We start from the raw sequence: 27,485 nt of genomic DNA, 5'->3' as shown, positions 1-27,485 counted from the left end.
TGTTTTTAGAGCACAACTAAGGTGTGAATTCATCCAGGCTCACTCCAGAAGATTAAAGCAAATAGTGTCAGTTGCTTTAATTCTATTCATCTTTCCAGCTCACTCCTAAATCATGTCATCAATGTATTTGATTCCACAGGCTTAATCCTTTACATGCAACTGCCTAGCACAATAAGCCAGGGGGACTCACAGTTGCATTCAAGGGAAATAAATTTAATTATAAACACATCATAGAGCTGAAAGTTTCCTGAATCTGGAATTCAGTGTCTTGTCAGTTTTCCAGATGAGAATACTATCAAACTTCTGTAGGAATGCTGGCTCTTCCCTGAATTTGTAGGTACTGGCAAGCACATTACCCAAGGAAGGCAAAAACTACAGCTTTTTACCAGCTTTTCAAATTAAAACTACTTAGCTCTTACAGCAGAACGATTCAATGTGTGAGAACAATGTTTGTTCATAGCTTTTGTTTTTAATCCATCTACTGATAAAGGGAGAAATATAAATACCGATCAGGTTTAGATAGTCAGAATATCACAGGCAAATAGTCGAGGCCAGCAGCTAATCTGTGTATCAGGAAAATTCCCATTGTTGCTGAAGTAGTCCTGAAATATTCCTTTGACAAAATCTGTGTGACCATTTCTCCTCGTCCCTTGACCAGTGACTCTAACAGAGTTCCACTAGTGCAGTGTTATGTAGCTGCCCCCAGTGCGAGAAGAGAATCTGGCACTTTGTGGTGCAAATTCTTCTAAATTGTTAGGCTAGCAATCTGGCATTTCCTAACCGTGCAGCTTTTGCAGGTATCTTCAAAGATTTGTAATCCACAGCATGTTAGCCTCTAGTTGCATTTTACAGTATAGCCCACAAGCTTATGCTCAAGTAAATGTGTTAGTCTCTAAGGTGCCACAAGTACTCCTGTTCTTTATGTGGATACAAACTAACATGATTGCTACTCTGAAACCTGTCATTTTTGTTCAGAGCCTTGAAGAACTTTATGGGCCAAATCCTGCTCTCCTTTAGACGGGTGCAGCACAATTCCTACTGAGAACAATGGAGGTTTTGTTCATGTAATGGAGGATAGACTTTTGCTCTTTTAAGTTGAACATTCCTTCTACAAAACATGGCAGTGTGACAAGTTAAGATAGGGAGGATTATGAGATGACCCAACACTTTGTTTTCAGTTTGACTATCTGTAAGTAACCCTATGGAAAAAAAACCCAACAAATACAGATAATGTTTAAATTTTTAATGCGATGAAATGGGAGCCACATCCTGACCATCTATATGAATAAGGAACAATTATGAAAATTACCCCAAAACAGCCCTGACCCAGAAACTCATCCTCTCTTTAGGTTATTTATTTACTAGAAGAATGTCCCTTAAGGCACCAGATGTTACACTGTGATATTCTGAGTTCCTAATTCTACAGGACTGCTGGGTTCTATGCTCCACTTGTCTGGCCTGGAAGGTTCAGTGGGAGCACATATTCTCTCATTTTTTACCAGGCTGGTGCAAAAGCAGACAGATCCCTGCTTGAGTCAAATCCAGCAGGGGTCCTTGTAAAACGTCGGTCGCATGTCTGCTCTCCCAGCACGGCAGCACATTCTTTTTTAATGTGATTAATGTGACTTGACAAGATGTGGCATAAGTGAATCTGAAATAACCCTTTGTACCATGATACGATGTGCTAAGATGGATGCTTGGAAAGTATGCTGCTCAACAAGCTATCAAGCAGTCCATCTGAATGCTTCGATGTGTGAAGAAGCCAATCTCCAGGCTTCAAACCAATGCTTACTTCCAATCTAGAAATCACCCTGGTTTGCCAACTGAGTTCTGTTGACCTATTCAGCACATCATAGCCCCAGTAGCTGTAACACAAGCTGAGTGGCTATTGAGTAACACTGGTACCTTTGCTATCTCCATGGGAAAAAACTTTTCAATAGCCATTTGAATTCCACATGGTCGTTCTTGTTTGAACTCTGACTCCTTTTTTTTAATCCTTCTGGTGTGATTGAATGGCAAACGCTGTGGTGCAGATCTGATCGAGTAACTTGATACCGCAAATTAAGCATTATCTGAACGACACTGAAGAAAGGTTTCCCCCTCTGCAGTTAACAACCACCAAACCTGTTTACAAATGTCATAATCCTGGGGCACAAAAGTGTGAAAATATGATAGAGCTCTATAAAATCATGAGTGGTGTGGAGAAAGTGAATAAGGAAAAGTTATTTACTTGTTCCCATAATATAAGAACTAGGGACCACCAAATGAAATTAGTGGGCAGCAGGTTTAAAACAAATAAAAGGGTTCTTCACACAGCGCACAGTCAACCTGTGAAACTCCTTGCCTGAGGAGGTTGTGAAGGCTGAGACTATAACAAGGTTTAAAAGACAACTAGATAAATTCATGGAGGTTAAGTCCATTAATGGCTATTAGCCAGGATGGGTAAGGAATGGTTTCCTAGCCTCTGTTTGTCCGATAGATGGAGATGGATGGGAGGAGAGAGATCACTTGATCATTGCCTGTTAGATCCACTCCCTCTGGGGCACCTGGCATTGGCCACTGTCGGTAGACAGGATACTGGGCTGGCTGGACCTTTGGTCTGACCCAGTATGGCTGTTCTTGTGTTCGTATGTTCTTAAAAGCTCTGGGATCTAGACATATAGGGATTGCCAGACCATATCAGACCAGGAGCCCATTTGGTCAAATATTCTGTCTCTGACCCTGGCCAGTAAGAGAGGAAAGTATGAGACACAGTGCAGTGGGCAGTGGTGGAATAGCCTGTCCACGGAGAATATTTCTAACCCAGAATACTTAGACAGGTAAATTTGTCTTATCTGCTGAAGATAAGAGGTTAGATCCATTCTAAAACTCTCCCTTCTTTTATCCTTACTATTATAACTAGACCTTCTCATTGTCCATATAAATATACAATCCTGCCAAGCTCCTGTCCACAGTTACATCATGTGGCAGTGTGTTCCAGAGGCTAAATGTAGGATGAGGAACTTAGACTTATTGCAGAAAACAAGTAATGGACCCCATCTGCCAAAAGGGTGCTTGTGTAGCCCCTTTAAAACACACTGCTGACCTGGCCACTGGGAAGAGGGCACAAACATGCTTCTGCCTACCTCTTCCCCATCCCTCCTCCATGCAGTCTATGCTAGTCCTGGGGAAAATTGCCCTCCCTGCATTCAGCCATGCATAGGATGAGTTCCTTCTAGGCAGTCCCAAGGTTGAAAACCACACAGTCTCAGGACCCAGTCTTGCATTCACTTGACACTGCTAATCGGAGTACGTGGGTCGTGGCTCAAAGCCAGGCTGCTGGCACAATGGAACTGTCTACAAGAAGGGAAGGGTTCATCAGTGCAGGAGACAGAACTTCCCCTGGGGCAAGTCTGAGACTGTGTGAGTGAAATCCCACAGGAGCAAGGGCCTATCCCAAGCCACTTCACCTTCCGCTCTCAGGGCAAGGTGTGTTCCTTTGGCCTTGCCTTCACTAAAATAAACACAGAGCAAATGTGTACATATGTGAAAAGAATTGTAAACCACGAGATCCCAGTGCACGCTGCCCTCCCTCGGGGAGAGGATAAGAGGACAAGTACGTCACAGATGTTAGTGATAGATCTGGTGCACTGGGGGAAGGCATTTAGATACCGTAGTGGGATGAGCATGGTGTAAGAACTGATCTGAAACAAAGCAGGCAGAAGAGAAAATGATATCACCTGTAGTATGCATGTGCAGGTTTGAGATTACTAATCTTAGAGCAACCACTATATTGTGATGGGATGGCAGCTGGTACTGTGCTAGGTATGGAAATGGACCTTGATATTTGGTTAATTGCTCCATGTTCCAGCCTGAAGATGAATTTAAGGAGATATTTCCGCATTCAAAGTGCCCTAGAAGCTACAAGGGTAATCATAGAATATCAGGGCTGGAATGGACCTCAGGAGCTCATCTAGTCCAACCCTCTGCTCAAAGCAGGACCAATCCCCAGACAGATTTTTGCCCAAGTTCCCTAAAGGGCCCCCTCAGGGATTGAATTTACAACCCTGGGTTTAGCAGGCCAATGCTCAAACCACTGAACTATCCCTCCCCCATGAACTATGAGGGAGCAGCAGCTCTAAGTCCTGGAGTCTGGGACCCAGGATATTTCCAAGTGAGTAGAATGGCATCATTGCTCAGTGTTTTCAGTGAGAAAACTTTCGCACTAGTAAATTGCATGTTTAGAAATAGTAAAATGGAAGAAAGAGTTGTTCTGCTAATAGCTCCATTTAGCCCAGAATAAATCTTTCATCTTCCCTCTTTGTAGGATAAATTATGAAAGCTAATTTCACACTGGCTGTGCTGTTTCATGCTCGTGTTTGTCCTTACACAGAGAGACACCACAAACCGAAATGGTGAGGCATTCCAGCAACCTGCCAGACCCCAGCCACAGTGCTGATTTCCTTTCCCCGTAGGCGCTTACTCTCAAACAGACTTTTTCAAGCAAAACCAAAGGTTTAAAAATCACGAAAGAGACCACATCCACTTCCTCCAGACTCAAAGGGAATCCAAAATGGCTGACACCAGTAGGGCCTCCTTCTGATTTCTCTTACGCTGATGTAATCAGGAGTAATTCCAATGCCAGCAATCAGACAGATTTTCAGTCCCATGACAGCTTTGGCAGTTCAATCCCCGCACGTACAGCTGGCACATGCAACTCTCTTGGAGCATGAGAAATCTTTAGGTGCCAAAAATCATTTGCTTTAAGCAAAATTATAAGCATAGGGCAAGACTCTGCCTGGAAGCCATCCCCTGCAGCCCCAGTGAGGTTGCTTACGGTCTTATTGTGAATCAAAGGAGAATTATGTCCCAAAGCACTCAGCATTGCTGACCTCTGCTCCCATTGGAGTTAATGGGTGGTGGGGAGGGGCTGTTGTCACCATCTCCAATGGGAGCAGAGACAGGCCACCACTGGGTGCTGTTGTAACTCCCACCCAGAGTGCTCTGTGAAATCAGCGTTGCTGCCGTGGTGCTTTGAAAGGGAAGATCTTACTCCGGGCGAGTGGCTCTTGGGAAGGTCACAATACTATGAACCTCCCAAGCTGCTTGTGGGGCTCCCAATGGAAACAATAAGGTTCTGCATTGCCCTTGCACCGTGTCAGCATCAGCGCACGATGATCTGGCCTCTACTTAAAGGTTTTGGGAACAGAAGGCTGGGCCACAGGAACTTAAAGGCAAAATTATGCACCTTTGCAAAAGGAAAGGCAATAGCACTTCTTGTGATAACCACTGTGGCACCTCGCTCCTTGCCACTGCAGGAAAGCTACTCACCTGAGTCATGCTGAACCGGCCAATTGATCAACCTGTAGAGAAGATACTGCCTGAAAGCCAGTGTGGCTTCCATCCTGGGTGTGGGACTTCAGACATGATATCTGCACTCCAGCAGATTCAGAGAGAAATGTTATGAGCAGAATCAAGACCTATATGTAGATTTTATTAATCCACAGGCTTGGTTGCTCCAATAAGTTTGTAAACATTATTCAGTCTTTTCATGCAGGAATGCAGGTTTGTGTCCACCAAGGCTGCTTCTCAGCTCCCTTTGTTGTCACCAGTGAAGTAAAACAAGGTTGTGATCTTGCTCTGACATACTTAAGTTTGCAGCTGTTCTAATAGATGCATTCAGCACACTAGCTAGAGCTTTGATATGCAGTACTTCATGAGAGGAGGTTTCTTAAATCTGCATCACCTAAGTGTAAAGACAAAAGTTATTAAGACAATTATTCATTAATTATTGTTCGCTGATATTGCATTTTATTAGCCTGTTACCTCAGGGACTCTCTGACTGCTTTGCATGTGCAGCAAAACTTTCTGGCTTAACGATCAGACTAAAGAAGACCGAAGTCATGATCCAGCCTCAATCGGGAAGTACTGCAACTTCGCCAGTTGTGTCCTTTGATGATGTACCACTCAAGGTCGTAGACAAATTTTGCTACTGAGGCACTGTCGTTTCATTAATCATTGAATCATAGAATACCAGGGTTGGAAGGGACAACAGGAGGTCAGCGAGTCCAACCCCCTGCTCAAATCAGGATCAATCCCCAACTAAATCATCCCAGCCAGGGCTTTGTCAATCTTGACCTTAAAAGCCTCTAAGGAAGGAGATTCCATCACCTCCCTAGGGAACCCATTCCAGTGCTTCACCACCCTCCTAGTGAAATAGTGTTTCCTAATATCCAACCTAAATCTCCCCCACTGCAACTTAAGACTATTACTCCTTTTTCTGTCATCTGGTGCAACTGAGAACAGTCTAGATCCATCCTCTTTGGAACCCCCTTTCAGGTAGTTGAAAGCAGCTATCAAATCCCCCCTCATTCTTCTCTTTTGCAGACTAAACAATCCCATTTCCCTCAGCCTCTGCTCGTAAGTCATGCTCTCCAGCCCTCTGCTGGACTCTTTCCAATTTTTCCACATCTTCCTTGTAGTGTGGGGCCCAAAACTGGACACAGTACTCCAGATGAGGCCTCATTAATGTCGAATAGAGGGGAATGATCACATCCCTTGATCTGCTAGCAATGCCCCTACTTATACAGCCCAAAATGCCATTAGCCTTCTTGGCAACAAGGGCACACTGTTGACTCATATCCAGCTTCTCGTCCATTGTAACCCCTTGATCTTTTTCTACAGAACGGCTGCCTAGCCATTCGGTCCCTAGTCTGTAACAGTGAATGGGATTCTTCTGTCCTAAGTGCAGGTCTCTGCACTTGTCCTTGTTGAACCCATCAGGTTTCTTTTGACTCAATCCTTTAATTTGTCTAGGTCCCTCTGTATCCTATCATCTGCAGACTTGCTGAGGGTGCAGTGCACGCCATCTTCCAGATCATTAATGAAGATATTGAACAAAACCGGCCCCAGGACCAATGCATAGATGCACTGATTGCCGATGACATTACAAAGCCCATTGGTGCAGCCAACAATCTCTTTGGAAAACATCAGAGTCATCCCTGGAATGAACCTGGTGTCAGGCTGCGTACAAAAACTGATGTTTACCACGGCATCATCATCACCCCACCCCTCTATGGCTGCAACATGTGGACCACTTACTGATGGTGCATAAAACACTTGGACCAATTCCACTTACAATGTCTACAGCAGATAATGGGAATTATGGGGCAAGATTTAGTTCCAAACACTGAGGTCATTGAGTGCTGCAATACCACAGGCATTGAAACTTTTATAGCGAGAGTGGAGCTGAGATGATGGGCTTATGTGGTTCATATGTCTGGCCATGGAATACTGAAGGTCGTCTTCTATGGAGAATTGCAGACTGGAACTCGTTTTAGGGGCAGACCAAGAAAACATTATAAAGACATTCTTAAGGCCAATCTCACAATGTCAGCCTTAACACCTGGGAGCTTATGACAAGATCCGATGGTGGCAGCTTTGTAACCTTGGACTGGAAGACTTTGAGACCTTGTGGAGTGCTGCAATTGAGGAGGGACATGCAAGGTGAAAAGCTATGAGCACTGAACATTCATCTGCAATTTTCTTCACCTGTGGCATTTGCAGACAGGGCTGAGGTCCTAAATTTGTCTTTGGTCTTATATTAGGACCCACAATAAGTGACTGTAGCTCATCTGTCAAACTCAGTGGGACACTCCATCATCATCAATGGGAAAATAGGCCATGTTCTATCCTGCACATAATATTTTAAACAACTACCTTCCCATACAGCCTGCTAATTGTTTTCCATTAATAGCAGATTCTCAGTTAGGTTGTCATCACTTTTACTAAGTGCCCTCTAAATATGCTTACGAACATAGACAAAGAGTGAAAAATACAGAGTGATAATTATCACTGAAGCTCGCTCCATCTCAGCCTCCCTAGCCAGACTTACTGCAAGACACAACAAGACCTCAAGGATTCACTCACTCACTCATGCCCTTCACCCCAATCGGGGTATGGGCCGCCAACCTCAAGGATTAAGCTCAAGGAAACTTCAGACAGAGCTGAGTAAACAGGAATTGCTTACCGGTTTTGCTCAATGCATATCTTTATACTTAATAAGCAAAATAATTGTACACATCTTATTCCTGGTGCTTTTTCTGTGTTAATTGTAGGGGTGCAAACAAGCTGGATGCAGAAATGCTGAGCATGATGTTTTGAACTTGCGTGTTTAGATTATCAAGAACCTTGGAAATGAAGAATGTATCTGGGCAGATCCTCAGTAGTTACTTTTATTTTTAGATGACAACTTTAACTTTAATGATATTGGCTGTGTATCTCAGCTAGCACCAAAACATATAGCCAACAAATTCAGCCATTTCCAATTTTTAGCTAACAGATTTGCTTTGCTATTTCATACCTGTTAGTTTAAAAAAAGTGTTAAGTTTCCAAAGATGAACCATCCAGCAGTTAGGGAACAATCCTAAAAGGTGCAGAGAATTTGCTGGGGTTAAAACAACTCTTTTACAGACTTTAATGACTTTGAACAATCCCATCTTCTAATTTATGTGGTAGTATTGGACCTGGTACAAAAATTGAAATTGTTCCAATTTTTCAGGGTTCAAAATAGACCCGTACCACTTGAATTTTTTCACATTACTTTTTACCAATATTTCACTGAAATTATTGTTGAAATCCATTATATAAATTTATCATTTACCAAAACTCTGCATTTGCAATGAAAAATAGGTATTCAAGAAGCAAAATATTTCAGGGGTGATTTAAAAACATTTTTGATTACCCCTGTATTTCGCACTGCTGGGACCACTAATGGAACACTGTGACCAGTTTTGTTATTAACATCTCAAGAAGAATGTTGATAAATGGGAGAGGGTTCAGAGAAGACCCACAAGAATTATTAAAGAATTGAAAAATATACCCAGTGTGCCCATTTTTGTGTTCTTATGATCTGTACCCAGGAAGGTGCCGCATGACACGTGGATGGGAGGTAGGAGTGTAAAAGGCTTTGCGTGACTATTATATGTCATCGCTGGACTGACTGAGTGATTCCCTCCTTCCAGAGAGTAACTCTGGGAGGTTGGGGTGCAGCTGCCCTTTCCAGCACTGCGCTGGGCCTTAGTGGGCAATTCTGAGCCAAGTGACCGAACTGGCCACATATAGAACACTGGATTTTCCCATGTGTCCCAGGGCTTCTCAGAGCCAGTTTCCCTTCCTGCTGGGTGAGGGTCTTGCCTTGGGTCCAAATGCTGTCCTCTGATGTCATTCCACCCCTGTTGAGCTTTCTGTCAAACCCAGGCTAACTAGCCACGTAATGCTGCCAATTCTCCAGTGATAGTTACATTTCTACGATCTTTATCTGTTAGCTCATGAGTTTAGGTCAGGGTGGCAAAGTTAATGGAATAGTTCTGTGTCTGTTAATTCATAGGCGATATCACCCCCCCACACCCACTTCCCCATTTTCTTATGTAACTCCTAATTTGGGCTGACCCCTCTGCATAGCACATAACCCCGTTTTTTCTGAACTCTCCAAAACTTTCCCTGGTATACTTCAGGGGTCAATTTCAACTCTACCAACAAAGATTCTTTGCATGGCCCATAATCTTTATGGTCCTCTCTGCTAAGCTGATCATTAAGCCCCATGTGGTGAAACCCCATCAGATTCTCCCAGGGTGTGAAATGTAGGTTAAAATTCCAGGTGTGAAAGCCTTCGCTTTGCCTGCAGCCCAGATTTCCTACACAGGCCCAGGATGGGTCAGGCATGATGGCTGTCCATGTGTTGCAGACATTCCATTGTCTCTGTTGCTGGGGAATGACATGGCTTTAAAAGCCACAGGACTGTCTGCCCAAGAGCCCCAACTCCCGCAGAACGATTGCAAAGAGTTTGGCCTACTAGAGCCCCATGGGGCTGATAGGTGATCTCTGGTAAGCTTTTAGCATGCGCGTGGGAACTGCTATTGTTTGTTATATGTTTTCTCTGTAATGCCTTCACCTTCTGAATAAAGGTGTTTGCTTAGAAAGAGCTGGGTGGAAACTTGTAACCTCTGGCAGTGCCCTGTTTAGAGGCCTCAGAGGGAGAAGGCTAAGCACAGGTGCTGGCCTTTAGGCAGTCTGGCTTGCTGGGGATATCACAGTGTAAGTCAGGGAGCCATGCAGGCCCATCAGAAGGGAGAGAGATGCAGGCCTCCAACCAAGAGAGATGACAGCTGGGAGCCAGGAACCTTAAGCAGGTGGCCAGAAGGAAGACTGGAACTGGGGACCAAATGGGACAGTTTACCCTGAAATGGCTAATTACTATTTAACAGAGTTATTGTAGAAGCACCTAGAGGCGAAGAAAGGCAAGGCCCTGTTGTGCCTTGTGCAGTACAAACACCTAGCAAACAGCACTCCCTGCCCCACAGAACGTGCAGTCTAGAAGAAAAGCTGTGTGAGGGAGTGAGAACAGCAGTGGCTCGGGCGCAGAACAGGGAAAAGACAGGCTAGCACAACAAGAGGAGGGAGGGAGGTTCTGAGCAAATTAGGCAAAGCAGGGGCTGGGCTCTTAGTTTATATCGGGGTAGGTAACCTATGGCACGGGTGCCGAAGGCGGCACGCCAGCTGATTTTCAGTGGCACTCACACTGCCTGGGTCCTGGCCACTGGTCCGGGAGGCTCTGCATTTTAATTTAATTTTAAATAAAGCTTCTTAAACATTTTAAAAACCTTATTTACTTTACATACAACAATTGTTTAGTTATGCATTATAGTCTTATAGAAAGAGATCTTCTAAAAACGTTAAAATGTATTTCTGGCATATGAAATTAGAGTGAATAAATGAAGACTTGGCACACCACTGCTGAAAGGTTGCCGACCCCTGGTTTATATGATGGAATTTTTAAAACATCCATATCTGGTATCCTCATCATCAGTAATAAAGACTCTGCTGGCCAGGTTTTTCCTGCACCACCATTAGGCTTGCCCAGGTGTAGCTGGGGGGAACCTAGCAAACAGTGATGTTGACTGTACACAAGAAAGGAGAAATTCTAGCGCAGTCCTTTGCTGAGCTGACTCTGTACGGAATCACCTCTTTCCTTGGTCACGGCCATCAGCTGATGGGATCTGAAAATGCTCTAGGAACAGATCATCTCAGTCATGAGGGGCCATTATCTTGCAGAGTCTCTTTCCAGAGTAATTCCCCCCCTTACCTCACAGAGACATGAAGCTAATCTATATCTTCCAAGGCTCAGATCTGTGCTTGGAGACAACCGGTTTATAATCTTTGGGGTGAACCATTACCCTGATAGAGGGGTTCGGATCACGCGGGATGTAAAATCAAGGTGTAATTTGACCCAGTTGTCTGAGAGTGTAAACAGGTGCAGCTCCACTGACGTCAGTGGTATTTCAGGTAGTTGAAGGCTGCTATTACACCAACTGAGGATTTGTTCCTTAGTGTTTGTGTAACAGTAGAGTAGGTGTTTTCAGCATTAACTTTGCATTTCCTGGACTCTACGCTGATGTCAGACCTTTAACGTTATTGGAATGCAGTTGTTTGGGGTTTAATTATTAACAAGCAGGCACTTTATGTCATGTAAAATTACGGCTCTCCTCAAGTATATCTCTGTGCTCTTGGAGATAGCAGCATGCTAATTAGCTTCTCAACTGGTAATCACTACTTGGAGCAGGATAATAAGTCTGTTTGCAGGGCTATAAGGTAGGCACAAAGAACTAATCTCTTTGACACGTATTTAACTGTAACTGTTTATTTACCACAGAGGAAATGCCAGGGAGGAAACCAGTGAAGATTGTGAATGACCTGCAAGACATTGTATCCAGTGCAAACATTTCCCAGGAAGAAGGGGGTTGTGATTCAGGTTATTTAAGATGATGAATGCTTTTAAAACAACCAGGTAGCGCTGAGCACAGGGACACATTTAAAGGCTTCACCTCTGGCCGTGACAGTACACTGGACATGATCAGCATTCCTCAGGATGCATCAGCTGCCAGTAGATATCTTCATGTAGGAAATATTTCAATTCTTTACCTGCTTATTCCCTTCTCTTTCATGAACTGTGAGCAAGAACAAGGTGTTCTCCAGAAATACCCATGGGGAAAAATGCTTTTGTTTTTCCTTATGGTGGCAGAAAATGTAATGGCCTCAGCACCTCCTTAACTATACCCAAGGCTGTTTCATACTTAGTCATGAAGACAGACACACAATCAGAGACTGAGACATTTTCAGGAAAATAGCATGGTCTATCTGGATGAGAATCATAGAATTATAGAAGATCAGGGTTGGAAGAGACCTCAGGAGGTCATCTAGTCTAACCCACTGCTCAAAGCAGGACCAACCCCAACTAAATCATCCAAGCCAGGGCTTTTTTAAGCCTGACCTTAAAAACCTTTAAGGATGGACATTCCATCACCTCCCTAGATAACCCATTCCAGTGCTTCACCACCTTCCTAGTGAAATAGTGTTTCCTAATGTCCAGCCTAGACTACCTCCACTGCAATCTGAGACCATTGCTCCTTGTTCTGTCATCTAGTACCACTGAGAACAGTCTAGATCCATCCTCTTTGGAACCCACTTCAGTAGTTGAAGGCTTGCTATCAAATCCCCCCTCACTCTTCCTTCTGCAGTGAGTCTAATGAATCCCAGTCTCCCTCAGCCTCTCCTCATAAGTCGGTGTGTGCCTTCCAGCCTCTAAACATTCTGTTTGCCCTCCGCTGGAGTCTCTTAATTTGTCCACATCCCCTGTAGTGTGGGGCAACCAGAACTGGGACACAAGCTTGTTACTCACAGAATGAGCCTCACCATATGATTGAATATAAGGGGAATAATCACGTCCCTCGATCTGCTTGGCATTGCCCCGTACTTATATGCCCAAAATGCGCCATTAGCCGTTCTTGGCGAACAAAGCACCACTGGTTGACATATCCATTCTTCTTGTCCACTGTAACCCTTAATCCTTTTTGGGCCAGACCAGCTGCCGAGCCATTCGGGATCCCTAGTCTGTAGGAGTGCATGGGATTCTTCCGTCCTAAGTGCAGGACTCTGCACTTGTCCTTGTTGAACCTCATCAGATTTCTTTTGGCCCAGTCCTCCGGTTTGTCTAGGTCACTCTGGACCCTATCTCTACCCTCTAGCATATCTACCTCTCCCCCCAGCTTAGTGTCATCTGTGAACTTGCTGAGGGTGCAATCCATCCCATCATCCAGATCATTAATGAAGATGTTGAACAAAACCAATCCCAGGAGTGACCCCTGGGGCACTCCGCTTGATACCAGCTGGCAATTAGACATCATTGCACCTGATGATCTAGCCAGCTTTCTATCCACCTTATAGTCCATTCATCCAACCCATACTTCTTTAACTTGCTGGCAAGAATATTGTGGGAGACCAAATCAAAAGTTTTGCTAAAGTTGAGGTATATCACATCCACTGCTTTCCCCATATCCACAGAGACAGTTATCTCACCATGGAAGGCAATCAGGTTGGTCAGGCATGACTTGCCCTTGGTGAATCCATGTTGGCTGTTCCTGATCACCTTCCTCTCCACCAAGTGTTTCAAAACAGATTCCTTGAGGACCTGCTCCGTGATTTTTCCAGGAAGGAGGAAAAGGAGCTATAGATGTGTCTAACTGGCTTACCTCTAGTATAGCAGTAAGCACTTATTTTTGTCTAGAGTGAAGTGCAGTCACTTAATATTCTGCAGCATCTTCCCTTGTTGAACTGATATGATAGATTACACAGCAAAGAATTATTAGGGGAAGAGAAGGTATAGAAGGTTTAGAAAGTCCCACCGGACCTAAACCCTTTATAATCATGCAGAGAAACGCTGTTTTTTCGAATGAAGTGATGATGACAGGCCCTTTTAATTTATTAACTTGAAACAATTCATAACATTTTAGCATCACACCCCAGTATGTTGTTAAAGCCCCTTACCCTAGCATCTACTTACCAAAGACTACCTGATGGTTTCATGGTGGTGGAGCGCACATGGATCCAGTGATGGATAATGATCCCTTTTTCTGTTGCACCTCTGACTTCGCCAATAGGCTGCTCAAAGAGGTGTCTCTAAAAGAAACGAAGGCTGGTGAGGATTAACCGACCATTGCCAGCAGATTTCACTATAAGGCTTTGTAGTGAGCTAGGGAATCGGGTTCCAGGAAGCTGATGGAAGCTTCCTCTTGGCATCCATCTTTGTTAACCTCTGGTTGTTGTGGACATGATGAGGATACACATCACGTACATCAGGCTTCCCTCTGGTTTACAGAGACAGCTCTAAGAGGCGACTGTGTGCCTAGCTAGTAAAAACAAATGAACACAAACCTATATGGCAGGGTAAGTCTCTGGTCCTTAATTTGAAATAATTGATTGTTGTTACCATAGTCTTTCAAAATGGTGTGAGCTCTAGTAGTTCAAAGTGCTTTTCATCTTTCCCCTAAGCTGGATGCAGCTCATCTGGAACACCACTACTTTGGCCATCTCTCTAGGCATCCGGCCCACTCTGAGCTCCTTTTCTTTTTTTGTTAAAGTTAATGTTTAAAATTAAATATACACAAATTAAGAGGGAAGGTCCTCTACATCTGGGGTCAGGCTTGAGTTGTGAGGGATTACAAGTGCCAGTTACAAAGTTCATGAGATACATACGTATCACATAACCAGCACAGATCCAGACTGGGATGCGGGAGTTTTTAGAGCATCAGTGGATAAGTGGGTTTGGGTACACCACCCAAGGAAGTATTAAGAGACCACCCACATTCGCTACACTGATACTGAGTCAGTATCAGTGTAGTGAATAAGTACATGGGTGGGGTGCATGTCTTGTTTCATTAGGGAAGGAAGTGGGTAATTTCCGTGGTCGGCGGTCTTGATTACTCAACGTGGTATTGACGGTGTCCCATGATGTGTTCCATGTAGATGTCTCTGGATCATTGATGGTCTTTGACACCATGAGCTGTCTCATGAGCCAGGCATAGCATCAACCGATTCCGCACGCTGTCAGTCCCGGCTTGTTGTGGGGGTCCCACAAGCCCAGGGCTCCCACGATCAGGACATGTCTCTAGATCTCATAGCCCTGGGCTCTCAGGGTGTCAGCCAGCAGGGTACTGCACCTTGTAAATTCTTTTTGGCCTTCATTGAAGCAGGAAAATAAATTAATGAGTGGGAAGGGGTGTTATGTTTATGGCACTTGCTGCCCCTGGATCCCTCTGGAGAAGGATCTTTATGAGCATTATCATCTGTCGTAATCAATTCATTTCCATTAGCACCACTAAAACAATTGCAGCATCTCATAGTTACATAATTTGCACTTATATTCTGAGCTAATTGGTTCCCCTTGTTTATTTTCTCAGTAGCAGGGAACTCTTTGCTCATTGCTGAAGGGAAGCTTGCATCTGCACACAGCTTTGTTCTTTGCAGATCTGGACGTGGTCGTAACTTTCTTCCCCCTAATCAATTAGGTGCAGATTCAGAAAGATTTGCCTGATTTGAGTAGTACCTTACTCTGAAACAATCCCATTAAAATCAATGAGACAACTGACCACATAAGGCACAAAACAAATATAGGGGTATCCAACGCTGTCCTGTAATGACTTCAAGATCTTCTTGTCTTAAATTGACAGGATGAAATATTTGAACACCACCGCAGGAGTAAAAGTTGCAGGATAATTCTTGTCAATATGTGGGTGTATTTCAAACATGGCTATGCCACTATCTAGACATGCACAAATCTTTACATACTATTTTTAGGACTCCTGGGGAGAGGCTGAACAAACTTCAGGTAGGTCAATAACCCCACCTACCAGAGGACTTGGTTCTCTGTAAATAGCACCACAGAGAAAGGTAAAGGAAGACACACCTCCTGCTGGATGACAATGGCAAAGACGTCCGCAATGAGGCATTACCTTGTATGTTTGTGCTCTTTCCTTATGTGAAATAGGGCCTCAGAGGTAGATTTCCTTGTTCCTAAATAGCCAAGCAAGATGTTTTATCTGCTTGTTTTCTACATGAGAAATATCAAGACAACTGGGCTACTGGAGTAAGAAATAAAGAGTGAGGCTGATTCTCTGCTGCAATGTGGTGGCATACCGGGATTGTAAAGACAGTGGCCCTCTAGGGTAGTGAGTTTTCCTGTCCAGTAAAGTGCAAGGGGGCTGTGGAGATGGCCAGCACCCCAGTTGTTGCAATGGCCCCTGAGCCAGATTTGCAAAGTTATTTAGCTACCTAAAGTTGCTGCTAGGCATTAAATAATGGAGTAAATCTGGCACGCTGTATTTAATGTGGCTGGAAAGGGAGAACAGGCCCAAAGGAGATTTCCTTCCACCATTCTCCAGAATAGCAAGAGCTGGAAAAGCTATTTCTCTCACTCCAGCCTATTGTGATGTTCCTACCATGCCAGCTTTCCAATCTTGCAAGAATGCTCCAAGGGAATCTGCCCCAATGTTCCTTTTTATTAAAGTGTGGCTCTGTTCTGAAAGTGACTCTGTGATAACGGCACTCCAGGGCTCTGGAGTTACTGGGTAGCATTTATTCCAGATCATATTAGCTCAAGGAAGAAAGAAATTGTTTTTTCCAAGCTGCAAACTGAAATGTTGTTTTCAAATGATATGCCAGGTGTGGGCTTGGGAAGGCATTTTCCCCAAGGTCTGACTGGCAGGGACCTTGGGGGTTTTTCTCTTCCTCTGTAGCCTGTTGGTGTGGGGCACTTGCCAGGATTATCTGGGCATATTTTACTTAATCCTTTCCCTGCCATTGCAGGGGCTTTGGGCATTGGTGCCCCTCGGTCCTTCTGTTCTCTGCCAGTGGCATGTCACAGTCTAGTCACCTGTGGGCTGCGATACTTTGATCTAATATCAGTTTGGGATTCAGTAGGCAGCTGCTGAGGGATGGGGGAGTGGGAGTTGTGGTCAGACTAGATGGTCTGGTGGTTCTTTCTGGCATGAAATTCTGACATAGAAGTAAAAAAGTCATTTATTTATTGTAAGTTAGTGTGTGTTTGTTTTCACACAGGGTTCTACAAAAGTTTTCAAAAGTTTTGAAACTTTAAAACCTTGAAGTCAGAGCTCAGATTTAAAACCTTTCAAGATTCTGCACTCACTGTGGCCCTTGCCAACCATTTATTTTCAATTCAATGTAGCCTTCAAAAGAAAAGTGTATGGGAGGCAAGCCTAATACAACATTGCAATTGCTTTTAAAGGAGCGATCTACCTGTTAGATTCCATTTCAAAATAATACTTAAACATTTGTTTTAACATGGTTTTGATTAGCACATCAGAGATAAGAAAAGAGGGGAAACTTCCTTTTAAGCTTATGAGTGAACACATTAAATTTCACATTTTCTATAGCAACATAAACAATAATATACGCACAAGGAGCTCAAACACAATTATAACGATCTAATATTAGAGATCAAAAGTAAGACGAGGCAGCTGAAACAAGCATGTAATTTGTTCATTGTTCATTCATCAGATTCAACATGAACATTTTTGTATTCAGGACTCTAATTCAAAGGAGTAGTGTCACGCAAGCATGGAGCTTTTCTTTTAAAGGAGCTTTTAAAATTAAAACAAACAACAGACAAACAGAACCCCTTCTAACTAATCACAGATGACGCATTATGGTTTTATTTCCAACAAAGGAAATTGGTTAAAAGAATTAGCAACTGTATGAAATGTCAAGCTGTGGGTAATAATGAGCTGGATTATAAATAATGCAATTAATTCATGTGGCCTCTTAATGCATGTCACGCCAATTAAAGTACAAATCCCATGTAAAATAAACTGGCCTTCTCATTAAAATATATAATGGATACAAAGTCTAATATTCCTGGAGCTGCTAGTCAGACCTCTTAGTGAAGGATCATTATGGGACAGCATTTCTCTTTCCTAGTTTAAAAGCCCCAAAAGACATCCCTGAGTTTGTTTTGTTCCTTCCTCCCCGCCACCTGTTTTTGCCTGTTATTCAGGGCCATGCTTGTGTCTGTGTATGACATTCTCCTACGTGCTAAGGCATGAGCTTTACGTAGGTGTGGAGGGGATCTTTCCTCTCTCTGTGGCTCCCAGAAGGGCCAGGTGGAATTCCAGTCCCTGCGTGCAGATGGCTCCATCTCTACTTCCCTGGGGCACATGGAACCCAAGGGCAGGTGGGGAGGAAACAGGATCATGGTCCCAATGGCTCTACCCATGCAGGGGTAATCAGGGCTGGCTCCAGGCACCAGCTGACCAAACACGTGCTTGGGGCCAGACCTTGGGGTGGGGCGGCGCTCGGGTTGTTTTTTTTTTGGTTTGCAGGGGCGGCGCTGGAGGGGTTTTTTTGTTTGTTTTTGTTTCGGACAGGTGGCGCTTGGAGGGGTGGGGGTGTTTCAGCGGTGCGGCCCTTGGCGGGGGGCTTGGGCAGAGCTCGGGTGGGTGGGGGTTTGGGTGGTGCAGCACTGGGGGGCGGGGGCTTTGGGCGGTGCGGCACTCAGGGGGATGGGTGGGGGTTTCAGCAGCGCAGCGCTCGGGGGGCGGGGGCTTCGGGTGGTGCGGCGCTCAGGGGTTTTGGGGGCGCAGCGCTAAGGGAGGTGGGGGTTTCGGCAGGGCGGCACTGGCAGGGTGGGGGCTTCAGTGGTGTGGCGCTGAGGAAGGTTCGGCGGTGCGGCGCTGCAGGGGCAGCGGCTTTGATCGCGCGGTGCTGGGGGGGGTTGGCGGTGCGGCGCTCGTGGGGGTGGTACGGCAGGGTAGTGCTCTTTTTTTTTGCTTGGGGAGGCAAAAATGTTAGAGTTGGCCCTGGGGGTAATAACCTAACCCTCCCAGAGGCATGTGAGCAGTGGGCATCCTGCCACTGTGTGCCCAGGAGCTCCAGGAGGTGTTCTGCCTCTTCCACACCAAATGCCTCCTAACTCTATGCAGGGGGTGGTGGGGCTCCGAATTGCCCCCTAGTGCAGGCCGGGCCCCACAGGGGTACCAAGGCCCTTGGAGTGGAAAGGATTGGTTGGTTGGTTGCATACTTGGATCTTTTATTTAAGAGATGAAGAGCCAGATCCTCAGCTGATGCCAGTCCATGTGGTTCTGCTGGCTTCAGCAGTGGGCTTGACTTTAATGGAGCTTTGTGATGCTGTAGGATTGTAACATGGCCATTCATATCAGTAAATTGCCACTGTTAGACAACTGCAACAAATCTTCCACAAAGTCTGTTGTCCTGTGAGGGATCAATGGAAAAGTTACAATCCATGAAATATGATTATCCTGTTTCTGTGCATGCATCGTCTTTGTATCTAAAGTTATAAATATTGACTATGTACCAGTATTTCAAATGTGTTTTACTCCTGGAGTAACACAGGGTGTTTACATCCGGCCTAGCCAGGACATTGTGAATGAGCTATTCAAGTTGATGGGCCAACAAAGAATACTTAGCACTCACAGTGGAGATAAAAGCTGCTTGTCCCCACCAGTGAGACTTCCTTTTGACGCTTTAGCCAGAATATGGAAGTTTCCAGAGACTTCACAAGCCAGCAGTCTGTAACATCAATACTACCAACCTGACCAAGAACTTCGTAATGATTGCATGTACGTGATGTCTTTGACCATTTTAACTCTCTCCTCTTTCTTTTCTCTTATAAATAAACCGTTAGATATTGGCTACTAAAGGATTGGCAACAGTGTGATTTTTGGGTAAGATCTGAGTTATATATTGGCCTGGCTATGTGGCTGATCTCTTGGGATTAGTAGGCCCCTTTGTTTGATTAAATTGGTGTCTGGGTGGGGATACCAGGGCTGGAATCCCTAATGCATTTTTGACTTCTTGTTAGCCAGTGTGGTCAGACAGATGTTTACTGGCTTGGTTTATCTAATGACAGAATAACCACCAGTGTGAGGTGAGTGTGCCCTGTTTCACCTCGGTTTGTCTGGTATCTGGTATTCTCAGCTGCGACCCACAGAGGCACCACGAGCAGCTTCACACTAGCTGAGGCTGGGACTCCGAGTGTGCCGCATGCCCCATCCTGCATCCTTGGAAATCAGTAGCAGCAGGATCAGGCCCCACCCCATGAGGAAGGTGTTTGAACGTTCTAGCACCTGATCCTGCACAGTGCTGAGCACTGTGGGCCAGTGACCCCCTAAGCGCTCGCTCTTCCTACTGGTAATTGGAGTGTGATCACTGCCCCCTAGGATCTGCTCATCCCCTTACAAGACTGGGCTCCAAGGGTTGAACACACATTCACTCCCCCCTGCAGCACTAACATGAGTGGTTGCACTTGGGAGGGCAGGCATCTTTACTTCATGGGAGCCAACTAGCCACCGCCTGGGAGAGCGACTGGGTCAGCACACTTCGCAGCCGTCCTGGCTCTGTTCCCTGGAAGGTCTCTCCCAGGCAGCTTCTGACACTTGGCGCCTTGGAAGTGTTCCAGGAAATCCTGCTGCTGCTGGAGGCCCGCAGCCTGTGGTGTGTGCATGCCCACTTCTGCTGGTGCAGCACAGGCCTTGGAATCCTACAGCCCTGCACCCAGTTCCTACTGACATCAGTTAGAACCTGTCTGTTGACTTCTGCGAGTTGTCCGTGCACCGTCGTGCTAGAGGGAGTCTAGCTAGAGATGAATGCAGTTGTATTGTGGTGTGTCCTGTCACTGATGTGGCTGGCAGGCAACAAGCCAGACATTCCAGTTTCTCTGAACCCTGCCAGGAACAAAGTCTCCATCCCTCACCGTCTAGAATGAAGTGATACCTTCTGCCTGGGATCATTATGGTAAGTGCCGGTGTTACAGCTGGTGCTGTTGCCAGTGACCAGCACTGTGAGGAAAAGAAGTAGTAAGTTATCAATATTTTTTTTTCAAAGAAGGAAATGCTCTTCTGGTAACAGCTTTGAGAGGATTGTTATTGCTGACGTATGGTGTGGTTTATGGAGAGCACATCCTGCATTTCCACTTTCAAGGCAGTTCAAAATGTCAGTGTTAGAAATCTTTATACAGCTGATGTTGAAACTGAAGCAAACCACTTCATCAGTCCATGGACTGGCCTTTTGTTCTGTGTCAGCATTGCAGGCAGTTTGGCTAATGGACTTTTTAACACACCAGTAAACTACTTCTCTGCGGTATTGTTGCTTCTGTCAAGGCCAAGTTTCCATGGTATTCCTGTCCTCTCTCTGATTCACAAACACATCGCTCAATTTTATCATCTTCAAAGCTAATGTGCAAATTACCCGTTTTGTTGTTAAATGAATTATCAGCAATTAAATTTTCTTCTAAAATAATCTAGTAAAGATGCTTCCTCCTTGATGGGGACAGTTAAATCAGAAGAGCAGTGGTTAGAACATAGGGTGAGTGAGCAGGAGCAGTGGAAATGCTTAGCCTAGCCAGGAAGGGCCCTGTTTTCAATGTAAATTATGATCTCAAAACCCTGTTAACACACATTGCTCCAAATGCTAGTCCCATTGAAATCAATGGGAATTTTGTCATGGATGTCAGTAAAATTAACCCCTTAGGCTAATTTGGCTCTTCATAAGAACAGCCATATTGGGTCAGACCAATGGGCCATGTAGCCAAATTTCCTGTCTTCTGACAATAGCCAATGCCAATGCTTCAGGGGGAGTGAACAAAAGAGGCTATCAAGTGATTCATCCCCTCTTGTCCACTCACCCAGCTTTGTGACATCCTTTTGTAGCTCTTCACAGTCTGCTTTGGACTTAACTATCTTCAGAAATTTCATATTGTCTGAAATTTGCCACCTCACTGTTTACCCCTTTTCCCCAATCATTTATGACTATGTTCAATGGTGCTGGTCCCAGTACAGACCCCTGGGGGACGTGACTATTTACCGCTTTCCATTCTGAAAACCGACCCCTATTCCTACTCTTTGTGTCCCATCTTTGAACTGCACAAGACAGGGTTTGTGCAGAAGATAACTCCGCAGCTGGAGCTCCTAGCATCATTGTTGTTCACTCAGTGGAATTATGTCAGGAATGTATTTGATGCTTGGTTCTACTCTTCCTTGATACGAGCCCCTACATGTAGGGTCCATGTTCTGCCATTGGTTACACGTGGGCAGCTCCCGTTACTGAATTGTGAATGTTTAACTCATGGCAGAATTTAGCCTTATATGACTAAAATTCCGGACCTGCACTTTGTCTGGCAAGCAGCCATTGTTAATAGTGAGCAAATGTGCTTCTTTAAAAATTGCTGTATTACTTTATTTTAACTTTAAAAACTGCACAGAGAGAGAGAGAGACCCACAGAGTGAATGAAAGACCCCAGTTGCCTCTCCACCCTGGGTGGCCCTGGCAGTGGGGTACCAGCATGCTTCCCAGGGGCAGAGTTTTCACCACTAGGCTTTAAGGAGCTGTTTCTATTGCTGCATTACCCACTTCAAGGTTTCTTCTGACTAGGTCACCAAATAGTTTCTTTTAAGATGTTAACCCTCCTGCTGGATCTCCCCCTTTGGGGATGGAAATATTTCCAAGGCTAGACTGGTGTGAGGGTCAAGACATGGAATAAAATTGAATGGTCCTAGATGAGTTTCTTGATTCTTCCTTCCTCAGACCCCAAGTGGCCTCCTTGCTTTCCCCATCTTCTCTCAAGGACAGACCCTGCCTTCATTTCTCTCCTTATCCCTCACTTTGATGTGCTCTATGATCTCCCTTTCCCAGTTCCCCTTCTCCTCTCCTGAAAAGACTCTTGGAGCCAATTTCTGCTTTCATTTTCTCCAGTGACTTCACTGATTCTAATGCAGTCACTCTGGATCTACTCCGGTGGAGCTGAAAGCACCATTATGTCAGACCAGCTGTGCTACAAACCCACACAATGATAAAATATTCACAAGAGCTAGACCTCGAGGTGGAACGGGAGATATATCACTCTAGCTGCCATGGGTAGCCTAGCCATAATTCAGCTGTGGTTTACATAGTTAATAGTCCTGAAAACCACATTCAGAAATGAACTCTAATTAGCATACCTAATGTTTGAAAATACCTATTTAAAATGCATGCATGTATGCTCATTAGAGTGGTGTATAATGGCACATACTAAATAGGGAGAACTCTTCCCTCAGACAACATGTTTTCTTTAAGGTCAGCTTAGTGGAGATTCAGTTCTATAGCTGGAAAGGCTCAAAGGATTGGCTCAGATTTTGGCTCTTGCATTCTGTGCAATTAATTTCCTGGCACTGAACTCTGCTCAGTCCCTGATAGAGACCGAAAGCTGCTACTGTTAACACTGTAGCAGCAGGTTTTTAAAAACAACTGCACTAAATGAACGCTGCTTTAGAGGCACTTATGGATTGCTGAGCCCAATGTTGTAGTCATCAGGGAATGAGCCCACTGAAATCAACGGAGTTTTGCTTGTGTGAGGTGAGAAGCATCCGGTCCATAGATAAGCTCTTCTCACTAGTGAGGATGCAGAGCTAAGGCCTTGGCCTGGAAAGATTCTGGTTTGAAACATATCCAGGCGAGCCAAATCCAAATGTGCCAAACTTGTACAAGAGCTGGTGCATTGTGCACTCACTTTGCACAGTGTAAATGGCTGCCTGAGATGGAGAACTATGGAGAATCAGGCCCCAGGGCACGTCTCTCTTTCTGTTCCTTCTCTAAGGGCCAGTCCTGCCCTTTCCTCTCTGGCTGCACCTGGGCAGTGGAAGTCATGCAGTTCTGCTGCAGGAGGAAAGGGGAAGGCGGGCTGGGGCAGGGCTGGAGGGCCTCTGGAGGAAGATGGGGTGTCGCTAGCTCTCGAGAGGTCAAGCCGTGGCAAATGAAATGTAATGTGGATAAATGTAAAGTAATGCACATTGGAAAAAATAACCCCAACTATACATACAATATGATGGGGGCTAATTTAGCGACAATGGATCAGGAAAAAGATCTTGGAGTCATCATGGATAGTTCTCTGAAGATGTCCACGCAGTGTGCAGAGCGGTCAAAAAAGCAAACAGGGTGTTAGGAATCATTAAAAAGGGGATAGAGAATAAAATGGAGAATATCTTATTGCCCTTATATAAATCGATAGTACATCCACATCTTGAATAGTGCGTACAGATGTGGTCTCCTCATCTCAAAAAAGATATACTGGCACTAGAAAAGGTTCAGAGAAGGGCAACTAAAATGATTGAGGGTTTGGAATGGGTCCCATATGAGGAGAGATTAAAGAGGCTAGGCCTCTTCAGCTTGGAAAAGAGGAGACTAAGGGGGGATAAGATAGACAGGGGTAGGCAACCTATGGCACAGGTGCTGAAGGTGGCACGTGAGCTGATTTTCAGTGGCACTCACACTGCCCAGGTCCTGGCCACCAGTCCAGGGGGCTCTGCATTTTAATTTAATTTTAAATGAAGCTTCTTAAATATTTTAAAAACCTTATTTACTTTACATGCAACAATAGTTTAGCGATATATTATAGACTTCTAGAAAGAGACGGTCTAAAAACATTAAAATGTATTACTGGCACACGAAACTTTAAATTAGAGTGAATAAATGAAGATTCAGCAACCACTTCTGAAAGGTTGCCGACCCCTGTGATAGAGGTATATAAAATTATGAGTGATGTGGAGAAAGTAAATAAAGAAAAGTTTATCTACTTGTTCCCATAATACAAGAACTAGAGGCCACCAAATGAAATTAATGGGCAGCAGGTTTAAAACAAATAAAAGGAAGTTTTTCTTCACACAGCGCACAGTCAGCTTGTGGAACTCCTTGCCTGAGGAAGTTGTGAAGGCTGGGACTATAACAGTGTTTAAAAAAGAACTGGATAAATTCATGGAGGTTAAGTCCATTAATGGCTATTAGCCAGGATGGGTAAGGAATGGTGTCCTTAGCCTCTGTTTGTCAGAGGATGGAGACAGATGGCAGGAGAGAGATCACTTGTTCATTACGTGTTAGGTTCACTCCCTCTGGGGCACCTGGCACTGGCCACTGTTGGCAGACAGGATACTGGGCTGGATGGACCTTTCATCTGACCCAGTACGGCCGTTCTTATGTTCGTATGAGATGCTCTGCTTCTGCTCCGGGGCCTGGGGAAAATAATTCCTTCTCCAGCTCAGTCAGTCAGGCTGGGTGCTGAGGTGAAGAATTCCTTAGACTGCCAGGAGACGCGAACAGGCTATGCAGATTGAAAGGCTGGTCCCCAGTGCGTCTTCCTTGACTTCACTGGAATTCCACCAGGAAGGAATTTGACTCATTGTTCATTTCAAGGACAGGATTTAATTTAATAATTGGTAAACAACATATTAGTCTCCTGAGGCTTTTGGGGATAAATAAACTGCACATTTTGAGTGCAAAGCAGATTTTGCTACCTCCGATGCTCTCATTTTTGGGAGTGGAACCTACTATCCTCTGCAGATTATCAACCACTAGAGTAACTTGTAACTGGTTCAGTCTCATTAACAAGAGCTTGGTTTTGTATTTCCACTGGGTGTTTTGATTTCAGATTCTTATTTTTCTCTATTTATTTAGATGTGTTGGAGTTCTGTGTGGCTTTGTTTAGAAGAGTTCACTTAACAGTCTGCCTTAAAAAGCATGGCATAACAGCAGCCATCTTATAGCTCTGTGCTCTGTAAAGAAAAACAACAGAACACCAAGGGCTGTATTGCTGTCTGATAGCTGGTGTGGTCTTACTGGCATAAGAGTCGAAGTGCCAAAGCTGAAAAAAGCATAGGAGACTCAATTCACAGTTACCCAGGGGCGCCTCTGTAGCTTGCACCATGTGCAGTCAGAAAGGAGTCTCAGAGCAGCTGCATGGGCCTCCTGGGAGAGTTGCAGAGAGAACAGGCAACCTGCACCAGCTCCAGGGGTGCTGTGGGTTGGGCTGGCGGGATGTGTGTGAGGGGCAGGATGGAATGGCTGAAGTTGTCTTATGCCCTCACACATCTGTGCTGTTGCCATGGGATTGCCAACGATGGAGCTATTTGTCTGCACCCTTTTCTTGGCCATGAGCATATCCAGAAGAATACAATTCCTCTTCAAAGGTAGAAAGCGGCTTTCAAGCCCAGTCTTTGGACATGCCATGGGTCATAATTAGTTTCATGTGAAAGAAATTGAAAACGAGCTTTGTTCAGTGTCAGATGACTGTGGCCAGTTGGTTTATAAATGTACTTGTAATTCACAGATGTAAGCAGAGTCAGGATGAGCTCTACCCTGACATCTAGTGGTGAATTATGGGGAGTATGGAAAGGCATTTTAGGTATTTGCATTGGCACACCCACCCCACCTAGCATAGCCCTCGGCAGCCTGGGATGGTTATTTTGACAGCTCTGGGATCCCCAATTTCTTTGTTATTGGGGCAGGAGGAATAAAGTGTTTGTCACCCTGATTACGTGAATGAGGAACTATGAGACTGCTTTATGACAGAGATGTCTCAATATCAATTAAGTAGCACTTGCTAGACAAGGGACATGGGTGCCAAAACCTGTTGAAATAAGAGAGATTGGGGATTGGTGTGTGTACCTGATGGTACGGGCCCCTTTTGAGGGCCTGGAACACCAATTGGACATCCTCCTATCTCCACTGTTAAAGAGTAGAGCTAATTTTGATTCTATTAAGAGTCCATCTAGAGGCTGCTGAGCTGAATTCACATTGGGCCAATGGTGCACCAGCACTGGAGCTCCCCTACTATAAGCTGAAATCACTAAGAGCTGAAATCACTAAAAGAGCTAAGCTTACTGAGCTGAGATCACTGAGTGCTGTGTTAACTAATGGGGGAGCCTGAAGATCTATCGCTAAGTGGCTGGCAGAGCGGAGCAGTTTGCAGCATATTGGAGCAGCCCATGGAACAGTGAGTGGAGTGGAGTGGTTTTGCAGGGACACCTGGAGTGGTTCACAGGTCGGCTGGAGGAGCGACACATCTGGTGAAGTGGAGCTGGTCGTGATGAAGCTGCAGCAGAACTCAATGGAGAGGCGGAGCAGTTGGCCCTGGACCATGTAAGGTGCCGCCTTAACACCCTGTGTGTGTCCCCTCCATTTCCACCACAGGCTGGGGGTGTAAAACTCTGCAGATAACTTGTTGACTCTGGGTGGCACTGACAAGACTTTCGGGTTGTGGACTTTGGGGTGATTGGTACTTAAGACCTTAAGGGGGAAAGGACATTGCCAAACGTACTTGGAGGTGGGGTTTTTTTTGCTTATGGTTTGTGTTATAATCCTGTTTGTAGTGTTTCTCCAATGTGATGCTGCATTGTTTCCCTCCTTTATTAAAAGGATTTTGCTACACTCAGACTCCATGCTTGCAAGTGGGGAAGTATTGCCTCCCAGAGGCGCCCGAGGGGGTGGTATGTAATTGTCCCAGGTCACTGGGTGGGGGCTCGAGCGGGTTTTGCATTGTGTTATTGAAACGGAACCCCTGGATACTGAACCCGGCCCTTGTTGCTGCCAACTCAGTGGGGCAGAAGGGTCACAGAAAGAAGATGATAATTATCTTTGTGCTCGCTTAATAGCATCGTTTTTAAGGAAATTAGTGACACCTACCTTATCACATCCCAGTGCAGTAAATTCTCTCCCCTGCTGTATTTTATTACTTGTTGTAAATTCATTCAAGCAGTGTGCTTTGCTTTCCGCATGGCATCCCCAGTTACTTTTTCTGATCAGGCTAAATTGACATAAATGTTACCAGTGCCTGG

The sequence above is a fragment of the Chelonoidis abingdonii genome, chromosome 8 (assembly GCF_003597395.2).
Source record: "Chelonoidis abingdonii isolate Lonesome George chromosome 8, CheloAbing_2.0, whole genome shotgun sequence".
NCBI classification, from domain to species: Eukaryota; Metazoa; Chordata; order Testudines; family Testudinidae; genus Chelonoidis; species Chelonoidis abingdonii.
Note: the sequence above shows the minus strand (reverse complement) of the source record.